Below are 9947 nucleotides of genomic sequence, written 5' to 3' on the forward strand. Positions count from 1 at the left end.
CTTTATTTACGTGATCCGCTGTGTTTTCATGTAGTACGCACTTCAAGTGTCTGCCGCCACTCTTAACGTCAGACTTCTAACAACTCTTGTATGACGCTTAACAGCAATGCTCGAGGGCGTATACTTGTTTTTGGGAGGTTTATGTTACGTTAAAAGAAAAGCTAGCTCGCTCCAGCATTTGATAAATTGCATAACCCTCTCACTCACAAATTATTTATCCACTCAAAGTATACATTCTTCTTATTACCCGCATTGAACGATGAAAATGAGGACCAATTTCATGGTTCTGTAGAGCGAAACAAAGTGAATAATGGCATCTCGATGCACAGCCTCGGAGCGCTAAGCTCTAGTTCAAGTCGGTGAGCTTTCAGATTTCGAACAGTAAGCTGCTCCCAATGAGACGCAATAAAAAATTAGACCTTTTTCATTGTTCGAGGCCCCTATATTAAATTACATGTTTGGAGAAGCAGGCTGTCATTTTCTTTCATTTTCTAAAATTATTGAGGCATTGGCTGAAGTACTTGGAGTCTTCCCCAGCTCTTTTCAGCAATTATCCAGAGTTCCCAATTATCTAACGCCATTCATCCATAAGAGCCTTGCAAAGCTCTTTTTGGCAACTGAACCAGAATGGCGCAAGGAGTAGCGGCTAGAAAAGCGCGATACGTATTGCATGTTCTTATGCAGCTGCGCCATAATAGGATTAGATAGGAACTTCATCCCAGACTTCCATGCTCAAAATGGAGAGGTTTTTTGTGAGTAGGAGAGGTGGACTTAATGTGATCATTTCCCTCCAAAGAAATTAAAGCCGAATCATAAAACAACTACGAATTAAAAGCTGCAATTGGCGCAGTCTAACACGGCTTTTTCTATTACTTTCGCAATATCTGCGCTGCGTTAACAATAGCAAGTAGGCATTGCAGACTTAGAGGGTTGAATTTCACTCCTAATTGAGATTTAGTTTAGTAAAGCTATTCATACTTTGCAATATTACTCATTTTTGTTGAATTTTAAAACCTTACGTTCTTTGTAATCGGTTTCATGTAGGGCCCTGTATAGTCTGAGACAAAAGAAAAATGAGCGCAGGCCTTGGCGGCACATGCAGCACAGCCACAGCATAAGCTGAAGGAGCGCCTCTGTCTTGTATATATTGTAAATGCACCTTTATATGTGACTTCCGCAACGCAACAATATGAACACCGAGAAAACTTATTTAAGAAAAGATAGTTGAGGCAAACACACCTGCTCTTCTAATACATATGCTACAAACGTTGTTAAGCAAGATTTCCTGAAATATTATTCTAAGATAATTCATTGGAGAGGACAGAGTCGGCGTAGGCTTCTTTTTATGGTCCTTGAGACTTTCCGGGCACACTGCAGACAGACCATGTGAAAAGTTATTTCACTCACTCACTCACAGACCATGTGATGTGCAATTTTGGGGTATGACACTTTAATTATTTCTTCGTGTGTATCTGTCTGCGCTTTACCAAAAAATGGCAGAGGTTCCAAACTGAACGGCATCACCAGAAAACACGACGCCGGTTCTTTGCTTTTAATTCACATGAACTCACGGTTGTCAAAGAAAAAACACACAAAAAAAACTATAGTTTTGATGGACGCGAGCACGGGTTGATCATAACGCGATCGATCCTGCTCACATTGATCCGTGAGATGGCCGTGTTTTTCCTGCAATTAAAGTAGACTAAGAATTCCACAACCAAAGCAAGCGCTTCTTATCAAAATAGACAGGACAGTGTCCTGCGAATAAATGGCAAACAGAGAGAACATACTCTTGAAGTGGAGTTGTGATTGATGGGCACGTGAGAAGAATAGGCCTGCTTTAGTTATCCACCAAGCTTGGACCCTGTTTGATCATTCGTTAGTTATGTTCTTTCTTCCGGCTGAAGTACCGTCTGGTATTCGAAGGTTAACACGCGGGACGTTTAGTCTTGAGGGCTTTACGCTACTCTGTGGAATAACAAAGCTGTGAGGTGAGCAGAAATTGCAGGTGAGGCGTCTTAATTAGGTGAAATGCGGCACGCGCGAACGCCTTTGCTGCTTATTGGCGGAAGCAATGCGGGATAATTAATGCTGCCAGCAATGTTGTTCGTTTTATGAAGTTGAAATGCATATAATGAGCATTCTTATTAACCTCGCCTATTACTCGTTGCACCATTTGATCTCTTTTTAACGCAACGTTTCTACAGTAGAACCTAAAATGTTTAGTTAAACAAAAAACAATAGGTACCCTTTTCGCTTAATTCGTCTTTAGGGCTTATATTTTACAATCCTGGAATTTGCATGGACATTAGAAAGGCAACATACAATCCGCATTACCTATATGCAAGGCACCCTCGGTATGTCGATAAGTGTTGTTATTTGAGATTATTTACGATTAGCTGCTGTACAAACCACGTTTTCAGTACTTCCTAATACACATGAAAAAAAAGATGCATCTGCCAATTTGTTTTGCGGTTGCAATAATGTATTTTGCCCCCAAATAACATTCGTTGATGATTGAGTGCATTCACTGCAGTCTTATTTTGGGAATATTTGCCACATCACTTCGAGTCACTCACATTGTTGTTCTCATTAAAAAAAGATTCAGTGTCGATTTCCCAATACACCACCTTCGTTCGGGTCATTTTTATTTATCTTCTTCTCAACATTTTTACTTGCCTGCATATACATACAATGTTTCTCTATCTTTGTAGCATTTAGTGGCTGCTGTATTCACGAAAAATTGCATATGTAACCTTCACCACTGATACAGTTTAATTCATTGGACTGTACTAACCCAGTCAGCAGAATATTTATTACTAAAGGCATTTGATTACAATTATTTTCATGAGCTTTGAAATTATGAAAGCATGGCGCGTAAAAATAATCAGCTATTATTAAAGAATGCCAGACTAAAAAAAATATCGCCTATCCAAATAGCACACCTGGAGCTGGATTTGGCAATGAGACGGGCAAAATATTCAGGACAAATCTAACTGTGTTCCGACTAGCTCACAAAATTTCACTAATTAATTTATCACTAATTACCTTGAGGCACATAGTGCAATTTACAGATTGCATCCGGCGAGTTTGCAAGGCACCTGTACTTATTGTTAATTATCAAGATGGCAGTGGTGTGGCAATGTGGTTCGTTATACTTAAATAACGATGTACTCTTGTTCCATTCGCGGCGGAGTTAGCCGCATTCGGCAGCTGTTATGGGCTCATTTTTTGCACCTTTGCTTCAACGAGAAGGGTGTGCTGCGGAAAGGCGTGTTTCTTGACGTATACTGTGACAACAGCGGCACGACTACAACCACCAGTCATATTCGAAAATATTTGTTCCTTACGTGCTTTGTTCCTATAGACACGTTATTCTTGTCAACCGCAAACGTTTACGGGACGCAGGATGTGCCAAGAAGCCGAATTCTTGCCGAGCGTGGTCGCACTGCCTCAAATTAAATGTTCGTAGCCTGTAGTAGCCTTCACCACCTACATGGTAATTTGTTAAACTAGAATTACCATGTCTTAACAGAGCAGTAATTAACATTTTCAGGGGAAACCGCACCCCATAAACTTTTGCGGTTGATAGTACATTCAAGCAGGCTGTGTTAAGTATTCGCAGTGCTTAAAGGCCAACCTCAACATTTTTTTTACCCACGTAAAAGGCCTTATTTCAGACTGCCCAGATATAGAGCTACCTCTGTGTAAAAAAAGCTCCCGTTGAAAGCCCAAAGAGCAGGCGTTCGGGACATCGATACGGAGGGGTGCGACTGTTTTGACAACAAATCCGTGCAGGGGCGGGGCCTCGCCGCGCTGACCGTATCACCATTTTCTTTTTTCCTCTCTGTTTGGCGGCGTTCTAACGCCGCCGGCGTTGAAAAGGAGAACATGCTGGGCTGGTGTTAACTAGGCACAAATGTGGCTGCTGTTAAGGGGTCGATGGTACTCCTAAGTAAACGCATCACTGTTTTGATGAACCAAATATAATCTCACTGTCAGGGAGGGAGCAGTCTACCTGACTGAAGCAGTATTTTCTTTATTTGGGTTGTTGCTACGCTGCGCTCGCCAACACCCCAACGACCGCCGCTTCGCGTCGGCCCCCGACACCACGGCTTCAGCCGCGGCACCTGGGCACAACCGACCGCGCCGCCAACCAGAGAAGAAAGAAAAGCAAAATGGTGATACTTCATCGAGGCGAGGCCCCGCCCCTGCACGGATTTGTTGTGACAACAGTCGCACCCGATCGGAGAAACAGACCGCCATTACCGTTCGCCGGTAATGAGGCATGACCCAGAATGGTGAGAAAAAAGTGAGGCTCGTCGATATGACATTATATATAGAGGTGAAGCGGCCTCCGCGGCCCGCTTAAACATCCACCTCGAAGGAAATGTGCTGGGATTTACGATATATCGACTTACGCACCATTTAAAAGCCGTTAATATTGAATTTGCACGATTACCTGTCCTTCATCTTTGCTAAGACTGTTCGTTATGTATGGAGCTTTTCTGAAATATAAGCTTTTGAGCTAAGTACCATTTCTAAAGCTGGAAGAGGCTGGCAACTGTAGCAAAAGGTAAAACCTATTTGAGGTCATCAAAGAAGACCTTGCTTTCTAAAACTTGTGGTTCCAAGAACTGCTGTGTCTGTCTTCATTTTATATGAGCGCCTGCTGAACACGCTCCGCAGATTGCTATGGACATGTACTAACAGAAGCGTATTTGCAGAACAGTAATGCTGTTTGAGTTGCTTTGCCTTGCCTTTTACGCATCCTCATATAGAAATTATTTGAAGATGCTCCTGAGTCTTTTCTGCTAAAGAGGAAAACTTGGAGGACGCTTAAGCTGCGCCTGTAAGATTGGAACGGGATAGCGTTCAAAGGCTCTTGACTGCTTATCACGCTTCCGGGTAGCTGCAGCTTATGTAACCGTAATGGTTACCGGGAAACGCTTGCGGCGAACGCTATGCACAAAGGCGAGCTTTCTGGTAGAAACGTAGCCTCTTGCGTGGGCCGATCCCGGAGGTTGTGCATAGCCGCGCCCAAATAAATAGATCATTTTCAGGCTTCTAGTATTGTATCGCACTTTTAATAGTTCAGTCTGAGAAGATTTAACATAAAAGACGTGCGCTGTCGGTGTCTTGTTTCACGACATTTGTTTGTAGACTGTCATTCCCAAATTCCGAGGAATAACTTTGTCAGAAATGTAAGACAAGGTATGAGCAACTTTAGTAATGGAATGCTGTGGCAATATAACCCCCCATATGCCGCATGTCATATAGCAAAAAGGGGTGACATATACATATACCTAAGTATACACAGATACTTTCAGTCACGGACAACGACGCCGTTGCCGACACCGAATTTTCTGCGACACTGGGCCCTTAACGCTCTCGCGTCAAAAAGGAATACCATGTTCACAAACCTATTCGCACGTAAGTACTGTTTGCCATTATCCGATGTCCTTTGTGATACTGTGCCCGTCAAGACGATTGACTGTCGTCTGTTCTTGCAAACAGCGCCAGCGTAAGAACGTCTCTGCGATTAGGATCCCTGTTCCCGTTGTGTTGACTTTATTTGCTTATTGATTTATTGCTGTACTTCTTTCGCCCATTTTTGCACATTTCGAAGGTAGAACTTCAGTGAATGAATGAATAAATCAATGAATCACTCAATCAATCAATCAGTCAGTGAATCAATCAATATATTCCCTTTTCTAATAGAAAAACTGATTAAGGGCGCGTATACTTGTTTTATTCAGTTTTGCCATGGACGTCCAAAGAATGGAATGAACTCCCGCTGGTATTGTATCCATTAATATCAATGAGAATTGCAGAAATGGGCTAGCTACATAAACTGTAAATGGCAAGCATTTGTATGAACTGATGTTGCTTGTTCTAATGTTGCTTTTATTGCGCCACGTTGTAATACTGTACTGTAATACTGTAATAATATGTACTGTAATACTGTACTGTAATACTGTTGTAATACTGTAATACGAACTCTCAGCTAACATAAAATATTTACCAAAATTGTGCACAAAGTGCACAATTTTTGATAAATAAATAAATAAATGTAAGGGGGAATAACTTGCCAATTCATGCCTACTTGTGCCTGAACAAAATCAATAGTACTACCTTTACTGTGATTTCATTTTCGTTCTTGGCCTGATCATAAATAAGAGAGGGTGGTTTGGCGCGGAGTATTCTCCCACGAAGCTCCTCTCAACGAGCAGCTGCTCACACATCTCACATGTTTCGTTACAGACAGCGCCTGAAAAGTTATCACAAAGGGGCAGATACACAATAATGTACTTGTTATTTGATTCTTGTTCTTATTTATTTCATTAATTTATGACACAAAGCGCACATTTTTGTAAAATTTGAGGTGTCGAGAAACCATGTGACCTCGAAATCAGAATACGTCGGGCTCATACAAACTCGAGGCCACAAAGAGTGCGCCACGCATTGCACACGCGTATGAATTTAATACACGGTAGCGTGATTACGTAAGTATTATGTAATCATTCAAACGCTTTTTACTCTATTGTTCTGGATAACACCAAACTGTGATGTTCAACACCTGCGCAATATTTTGGCAACGGCAACTCAAGGTTATGTTGGCACAAACGAAGAAAAGAAACTCAATTAAACTTCACCAGGGGTTTCAATTCGAACGCAGTCATTGCAACGTTTTATCGTACAGAAAGGGAGCCATGGTCCTACACTTTCAAGTGGGACGCTCAGTTTAACACATCTATTCTCCTCTCCCTCCCCAAACGCGCGTGCACATACAAAAAATATATGAATACCTACATATATATGCATACACCCATGCAAAAACACACTCTTTGTTACAAAATATATGAATATGTCTCTCCATTGTCAAAACGCGCACATCCTCTGTTCACCTCGTACATTCCATTCAACTGTTTCCGCTGCACTCACAAGCGATGGCACTTTCCCGCATTGAATATGATCCTTTTCTTGCACATGACTCAGCGCTGCGCAATATCGATTCTCATATTTTCCTAGGGGCGCTCACAACGAAGGGCGAGCGGCTGTAGACTTCGGTCAAGTCAAGTTTGGGCAAAGGTCAAAGGCGCTGAAATCTGTAACCACTGCTGCGTTTCGATCTTTCTTTTCCATTTCTATGCAACTCGCATGTTAGAGGCTCATGGCGCTGTTCTCACACAATGGCTACATCCAAAGCATAAGTAAAGAGCAAAGATAGACAAACAGCCGAAGCAAAATCCAATAGAAAGTCCTGGGCTAGAAGCTGGGCAAGAACCGAGTGCTTGCTTTCAGACCAATATACGCAGAAGCCAAGTAAGGGCTTTTTACTTAACCTCATCAGAGTCCTTTGCCCTTATCTTTGAAGCTCGCCTCACCCCCGGGACGAATGTTACCGAAGACTACAAGGTCTTTCATCACTTTCAGAGCCTGGGGTAATCGTCCGTGCAGAAAGGTCTTCTTTATGTTTGTCCATTTTTCAGAGGAACCATTTTGCAACACCCGAGGCCAATATGTTGCCGCATGTTTTTCTGCATTTTAACAAAGGCAGAGGCTAGGCACAGCTAGAAAAAAAAAATATATGACAGAATGACTTTCCCTGCCCAACTTTGGTAGCACATGAAAACGAAGTAGAAGTGGAGGTGAAGAAGATAAACTAGAAAGGCATTTTTAGCTGGCGTGCGGTAGACGAAAGACACACCCTGGCAGCAGCATATTGTATAGGTGACATTGTGTTCAATGTTTGCTTTTCTTAGTCCATCTTTTATATCTAGTGATCTCGTTAGTTCGCATCTTCTTTCTCTTTCTTCTTGAACATTGGGAAGCTACTGAGGGAACACCCCCAAGAAAAGAGCACTGAGAAAGGTTCTCTGCTTCAACCTCTGTATTACAAAATCTGGTCGAGTAAAAATTGTGGCTTAAAAAAATATGCAAGTCCAACGTGCATCTTGGAATCTATGCGAAGCGAACCTTTGGGGACGCAACAAAGGAAATCCTACAAATCTGCGTACTTCGTTTCAGCGGCAATGACAATGGCTTCCGAAGCCGAGGCCCGCCGTCAGCGGCGATCAGAGAATCCCGAGGCGACGGCTTCCAAACGTTACCCTGACGAAGGTCAGATATACACGACAAGCTTCGCTTACCCCCATTTTATCGACCGGGCAAGGGCTGGTCATTTTTTATCTAAATGTATCATATTTTTTCCTTGTCTTTGAAGTTTGCTATTTTGTAACAGATGAAACGCCTATCCCCCAAAAAGAGTATTGTCATAGAACTCACGCATTGTTTTATAAATGAATGCTTATAATAACAACTTGTCTAACATATAGCCAGCTGAGCATATAGCACCATTAGCAGTTGCCTCTTCTTTTTTGAAACACGTAAGGCTAGATCGTTTATCATACTGAGAAATGCAATTGCTTTCTTTATTGTCCTACTATGCATCTGCCGCTGTCTTCATAGCAACACCAAATTTTAATTTGTTTCGGGTACATTACCAGTCGTAATGTCCTATATTGCTCAAAATTGCGGGTATTTCATGCACAATTGCAGCGTTTAAGCACTGACTCTAAAGCGTGGTAGGCAAAGCTTGAATTCGCTGAGCTGTTGCCTGTGACTCAGCAGTCATGGGTTGTCAGTTGTTTACAATACGTGTGCTTGTGTGATACGTTTTTTATCACTATTCCCGTCACGTATTAAACGAGCTACAAATCGGGCATCCCACATTTCTTGCGTTGCCACACTTTTAAATGCGAAGCATTTCTTGGCTAACATTTGCTACTTTGACACTATCTATCTATCTATCTATCTATCTATCTATCTATCTATCTATCTATCTATCTATCTATCTATCTATCTATCTATCTATCTATCTATCTATCTAGCCGCCTACGTCTTTGTGCTCTCATGGTCGTTTCGTTAACTTGGTAGGTACCAAAATTGGCATAGTATGACAGGAGTGTATGACGAACATAAGTGATAGGTGAATGTCATGACATGCGTGTCATGTAGATCATGACAATGACCTAGCGAAAAAGATTAACACTGGGCTGTCCAGAGGGCCTACGATGCGGCGGTCGAGCATGGCCTGACTGTCGCAACGTGGGAGCGGCCCGCTGCGCGCTGAGTCACGTACCTCAGGACTTTCATTAAAGTTTTACATCCATCCATCCAAAACCACTGAAATGGGTTCGGACGTGGGTAATAGGTGAAGGAAACACTAAAGGATTCTCGTAGAAATGAGCATGACTTAGCATAAATGACAATAACTCCGCGAAAAAACATTACCACTCAAAAACCACTGATATCGGTTCCGACGTTTGTACTAAGTGAAGGAAACCCTAAAGGATGATGGTAGAAGTCATAGTCATGAGCATGACTAAGGCTTTCACCTTAGGGTCTCCTGTGGACTCATGACATGAATGGCATGACGTGCAAGTCATGTAGGTCATGAAAGAGCCACCTACGTCTTGGTGCTCTCATGCTCGTTTTGTTAGCTTGGTAGGCTCCCCGCACACTGCTTCGCATATCATCGATTCCCACAGGGCGTGGGATCGGCCGGATTTTTTTAGTAATGGCATAAATAAACAACTTTTAGGTGTGAAGCACCTTACGCGCTCGGCCTGTCGATGTCTCCTGTCGTCACCGTCACGGTAAGTCAGCGGCATGCACTCCTTTCTCCTGTCGTCGTCACAGTAAGCAAGTGGCACGCGCTCGGCACGAGCGTGTGCCCTGCGGTCCCGTGTTCATCGTAGTCGTGGTGTTCCACAGCTGTCTGCGTTGGCGCTCATCACTACAGCGTAGAATTTCACTTGTCTTCTGTCGTTGTAATGGGGAGGCCACGTTTACGGGGGTATGAGCCAGACATTGTCTTACGTAGCGGACAGATTTAATTTTGAAGCAATTTCATGCAAATCCATTCAGAACCAAGGCGCTCG

This window comes from Dermacentor silvarum, chromosome 3, assembly GCF_013339745.2.
Source record: "Dermacentor silvarum isolate Dsil-2018 chromosome 3, BIME_Dsil_1.4, whole genome shotgun sequence".
Lineage (NCBI taxonomy): Eukaryota > Metazoa > Arthropoda > Arachnida > Ixodida > Ixodidae > Dermacentor > Dermacentor silvarum.